Consider the following 6,000-nt stretch of genomic DNA (forward strand, 5'->3'; position numbering starts at 1 on the left):
GGAGCAGGTTCCGAGCAGACCCCCTGGCTTTCTAGACTCCTCCTCAGAGAAGGGCCCAGGGGCGGCTGGATCCACTCTTAAGTCTCAGACTTGGTCAACCGTTTACATCTTGAAACGGAGGAGGTCTAGGGACTGTGGAAAAGGAAAGAGAGAAGAAGACAGAGAGAGAGAAAGGAAAAGAGAAGGATTTCACCAGTCCTGGTCCAGCGTTGGTTCAGTCAGCCAAGGTGTCCAGTCAGCCCAGGGGTCCAGTCCCGGTGTTCTCGCACGCCCGGGGCTTCAGTTTGTGTCCTTTTATCATCCTTGCCCCTCCTTCGGGCGGGCACCCAAACTCCTCAGGTTAATGAGCAGCTTGTGAGCCTTTGGGCTTGGGGGTCATTAGGGGAGTAACTTCTCCTTGCCTGCAGACATGGCCATTGTTTATCTTTGTACCAGAACAGCTGATCAGAACAGGGAGCTGGGCAGCCTCCAGCACGCCCTCCCCCTCCTGTTGCTGATGTCTGAGCTGATGGGCTTTTCCCCTTGGTTCCTTGCTGTGCAGGCTTTGTCTTCGAGCAGAACTTGCCCCACCACAACGTTTGAGACAGTAACTCTTTCAGTCTCTCACAACACCCAGGCATCCTCCACGTGAAGGCCACTTCCCACCCCGGCCGGCCGACGCAACGCGCTGCCTACCTTCTTGAAGGACGGCAGCAGTTTGATGCTGACGAAGCCCATCTTGTTCTTCGGGATGTGTTTCAGGAGGAAAGCATCCTTGGCCAGGTTCTCGTCAGAATTCCACCTGGGACACAATCCTCCTGACCAGCTGCGGGTCGGAGACGCATTTCTCGCAGTCCAACACATCAGCCCCCAAAACATCGCTCGCAGCGCAGAAGCTCCTGGCAAAGCAGCAGGGACACGGGTGTGAGCTGCTGGCCTTTGGGATGAGCAGCACTGCCCAGTCCCAGCCACAGCGGTCGGTGCAGATGGCGGAGTGTTGAGGAGCGGGGTTGCTCAGCTGCGCTCTGAAATGAAATCCAGTTTTATGTTCTCACGAGCGCGGTTGCCTTCACGCCCCCGGCATCGGTCCCTGCCACGAGTTACAAACTGGAAGCCAGAGGTGCCTCGCCAACAGAGAGCAATCTCTTTCATTAACAGGACACGGGCCGGGAGAGATCTTGGGCCTCCGGTTCACGGCGCTTCTCCCGACTCCCCCAGGCCACACGCCGTTCCCACAGCGGGAGCGAGAGGCCTGCGTTCCTACCGAGGGTGTCCTTGGGAGCGCCAAATCCTCCAAGGACCAGGAGGGGATGCACTAACCCCATCCCTGCGGAGCACAAACAGCCCCAGCCTCTCCTCATCGGACGTTGTGCAGAACCCAGGCCTTTTCTGGGAGCACGCGGCGGCGGGTGCTGTCTCCTCCTGGGTGTCACGCACCCAGGGCAAGCGCGGCCCCCTCCGAGGGGGATCCAGAGCTGCTGCTTTTCCGACCGGGCGACTAAAAGCCCTGACAGCACTCCTTGAGCCAGGGCTGGGGGAAAGCACGCCACCGACTGACACCGCGGGACCTTCCTTCGCACCCTCGAAGCCCTCTCTCCTATTTCTGCGTCACTCCAGCCAAGGCAGCGAACAGAAGCACGGCCAAGAGTCACAAATGCGTTGGCCACCTGCCACAAGGAGGCTGTGGCCTCAGCTCGGTCCCCTCTCGGCTCGGCCGAATCAACTTGTTCTTTTTCCCCCACCGGAAAAACACTGTTGAAAGCCAAGAGTATTGGCACCCACAGCCCCTGAGAGCCGCCTCTAGGCCCCAGGGGCCCCCCAGCCTCCCTTAACCCTTTCCCTCCCCAGGAGGAGCTGGGGACGCTCTTGGGGGGAGGGGGGGGGAGGGGGGCGGAACACAGGGAGCCCCCGCGTTCCTTCCTGGGAGACACCAAAGAGTCCTTAGTAGCCAACAGCCAGAAGGGACCATGGCGTGCCCACCATGGCAGCTCCCACCGCGTGGGCCTGGGGGCCCCCCGGCGTCCCAGCGTTTTCAGACTTTTGTGCTCCCCGAAACCTTCTACCCTGGAGGTAGGGACCGGTCTCAAGCCCCACAGCCCAGGGACGCTCATGGGGGCAAGAGCGGAGCTCACCGCCGGCCACGGCTCCTCTCTCTCTCTCGTAGGCTCAGCCAACCTGTACCATCTGCCCGGGCAGGAGCAGCCCTTCCCTGCAGCTTGGGCACCCCTGCCAGGGGTGGCACCCCAGGCCCCCCAGGCACCACCAGCAGGTAGGGCACCCCAGTCTGTTCTGGCACCTTTGGCATCCCCGTCACACCCGTCCCCCCGGCAGCTTTCGCACGGGCGTTCAGCAAGCCCGCGGGAGCACCCTTGCCCTCGCCTGGGTGACGCGTGCCCACTCCAGCCAATCTGCGGAGAACTTCCCAAATATCTGGGGCCACCTCTCCCATTTCACCTCCTAGAAGGGAGTCCCCTCCCCGACGTGCAACCGCGTCCCACCGGCGCAGCAGCTGCCCACGCGCCTGGCGCAGAGCTGGGGCATGTCGGCCGTGGGGGATGGCTTGGTGGGTGCCCCCAGAGAGTCCCCCCGGCCCAGCACGGCTCCCTCTCACCCACACAGGTCTGCAGATGGCTCCGTGGGGCTGCCCCTTCGACCCCCGCCTCTACCACATCCAGTGGACAGCCACCAACCTGCCTCCACCGGCCAGCGCCACGCTCGGCCAAGGCGCTGCTTCTCTGCCAGGGGCTGCCCTGGGGGGGCCCTGGGGCTGCAGGGCCCCCCTGGCCTGGGCAGCCCCGGGGACCCCCCAGGGCCAGACACAGTACCTTGCCCCCTACCAATATCAGGCAAGAGTGGTGGCCCCAGCCACTACGGCGCTGCCCATGTCCATCCCCAACTACCAGCACATCCAGGGGCAGTTGCTGAACTTCGACACCTCCGGCACGGCCACCCCTGCAGGGGCACCCCCAGGCAGTGACATCCCCCCAGGCAGCGATGTCCCCCCCAGCCCATCCGCTGACCACCAGAGTCAAGCCCTGGGGGACACTGCAGGTGATCTTGCCGCATACGAGGACATGCTTCTTGAAGAGGCCCTCAGATTATTTGAGTGCTCCACGGATGCGGCGGGGGACAGCCAGGGCTGTCCTAGCAGCAGCCCCGTGCCTGGCCACCCTGGGGGCACCAGCGGAGAGGGGACAGGGGTGGCTCCAGCCTGCCCAGTGATGCCGATATCCATCCCCGGCTACCAGTACATCGACGGGCAGCTGGTAGAGATTGACACCTCCGGCACGGCCACCCCTGCGGGGGCACCCCCGGGCAGCGACATCTCACCAGGCAGCAACGTCCCCCCCAGCCCCTGCGCTGCCCCTCACACACAAGCCCCGGGGGACATCGCAGAGCTCCTTGCAGTGCCTGACCAGGAGCTTCTTGAAGAGGCCCTCAGGCTCCTTGGGTGCTCCCTGGACACGGTGGGGGCCAGCCAGGATGGTCCCAGCAGCAGCCCCGTGCCTGGGGACACCGAGGGCACCGGCGCAGCCACCCCCGACTGGGACTTCAGCCCCTTGTCGCTGCCGGACGAGCTGCTCACCCTCGACTCCTCCATCCCCGAGCTCAGCGACACCACGCTGAGCCTCGACATATTTAACATCGTCGGGATGGAGCCCCAGGAGCCGTGGAAAGATGCGGGGATGGACCTGCCACCATCCCCGTCTGCCACGGCAGAGCAGCCGAGGAAGAGGCAGGCGCAGAGCTCCTTGCCAATGCCACCCAGCAAGCGCAGGGCTCTGGCAGACGACATGGGGGTGTGAGGGGGGATCAGACGGGGCTGAGATGGAGATGGGGGGAGTGGGGGGTGGGAGGGGGATCAGACGGGGGTGAGATGGAGATGGGGGAGTGGGGGGTGGGAGGGGGATCACACAGGGGTGAGATGGAGATGGGGGGAGTGGGAGGTGGGAGGGGGGGGATCAGGCAGGGGTGAGATGGAGATGGGGGGGGGGGGGGAGTGGGGTGGATTGGTTGGGGGGGGTGAGGGGGTGGGTGGGAGGCGGGTGGGGGGTAGGGTGGGTTTAGAGCAGCTTTGGTGGGACCTTTTCTTTTGTCTTTCCCATTAAAAGCTCTTTCTCCAGAACCGCTCCGTGCCTGTGTGGGACGGGGAGGGAGCGCGGGGGGCACTGGGAAACAGCCCCCAAGAGGTGCAAAAGCCCCGCTGAGCCCCAGATCCGAGCCAGCAAGCCCCGAGGTGTACCCAGCCACCCCCAGGCCTGAGTCACCACCAGCGGGGCAGGCGATGGTGGGGGGGGGGACGGGAATGGGAACAACTCCCCTGTCCCCTTCCCCAGGGGAAGCAGCCCTTTGGTGGGGAAGCCAGGACAGACAGATCCCTGCAGGACTCACAGACACGGCCCCACGCAGAAAGCAGCACGCAGCCCCTGGGACAAGGACAGACCTTGGGGGCCGGGTTGGGGGAACAGAAGAAAAAAAATGAATGTATAAAATCTCAGCACCAGCCAGCAAGTGCCTGGAAAGCTCACCTCTCCTTATTGCCCATTTCCCATCCCAGCTCCACAACCCAGGAGCGAGGCAGCCCACGGCACCTTCGAGAAGCAGCCTCACCTGCAGGGTGAGGTCCCCCAGCACCAGGGGGTTGGGGGGGCTGAGCCCCTTCCTTCGGGCAGTCCCAGGGGTGCTGCTGGGGCAGCAGGAGCCGCTCCGGACCCCGGGCAGGCGCAGTCCCGTCGGCGTCAGTACGGCGCAGCTCCCGGTGCCGCTGCTGCTCAGCGTGTCGCCCCACACGCCGACTCGCCCCAAGCACTGGCCCTGCCCCAAAACTGGCCCCTGGAGCCGCTGCAACACCACCGCCCGCAGCTCTCGCGGGCAACCGAGAGTCCTTCTGCTCGAGAGGAGGAGGAAAAAGGAGAGAAAACAAAAGGAAAAGCCCCAAACCCAAACATCAAGGAGACTCAGCGCCGGAGGACGAGCTCTCCTCTCCCAAAGCAGCCTGGGGAACCGTGGGCAGAAGAGCTGAAGCCAGCCCTGGGCTGGCTGTGAGGCAACCAACTGTTCACCGCTTCCCCAGCCACCCTCCCTGGTTGGAGAACTGCCGCAGCCCATGGAAGGCAGAGAGCAGGGCCCAGCTCTGCACCACCAGCGAGTGCTTTGCTTTGCAGGGACACACACAGCCTGAGCAGAGCCTGGACCTCCCCGTCCACCTCACCGCAGACAGCCAGAGCACACCCAGACACCGGTCACCACCCAGACTGGACAGACCAGGGAGTCGTGTTTAAGGCGAAATTCCCTCGGGCTAAATTCGGGTTAACCGACACCAAAGGACCGACCGGTTAAAGATTGTAGTTAGGACAGAAGCGAACGGAACTGGGGAGGCGTGGAAGTAGGCGGCAGGGTTCCTCCCCACAGGAATTGGCATAAGACTACTTCTGTAAACGCTGTAACCACAGACATCAATTCAGCGAATCAGTGATAGCATATTCCCATACGTTCTGTACGGCATGTCTAAATATTTTGATGGTTTTACTGTGTTGGACCAGCCGTGGAAACTGGTTTGCTGCTAGGTGACTGTAAAAGTGAGATTTGGTAAAGAATTGTTAGATTTCTTATCCTAAGGCTATGATTGAAGACAAAAGTATAGCCAAGCCATTAACTAGTAGAGGTAGTTACTCAGAAGTTTTGCAGTTCTTTGCTCTTAGGACTAGATGTTCCGGTACGCTCGATGAGAACAATGTTGAAAGTGGCCACGTGTGATTGAAGCTGCTGCGTTAAGCTTCAAGAGCAAAGGGCAAGAATCAAGACCTCAAGGACAGCCAGCAAGAACTTCAAATGGGTCGGTGGTCGCAAAAGCAGCCCTTCGACTCACATGGATCCTTCCTTGTGCGTGATCAGGTGTAGGCAGTACTAAGATAATCAGTTACAATCATTTTTATGTATGTGTATACCAATCTGATTCATATGCAATTTGTTATTCTAACTAACCTGTTAGTGCTGAAGCTGTGGCATGCACGCGAGGTG

Source organism: Accipiter gentilis, chromosome 8 (assembly GCF_929443795.1).
Source record: "Accipiter gentilis chromosome 8, bAccGen1.1, whole genome shotgun sequence".
Classification (NCBI taxonomy): domain Eukaryota; kingdom Metazoa; phylum Chordata; class Aves; order Accipitriformes; family Accipitridae; genus Astur; species Astur gentilis.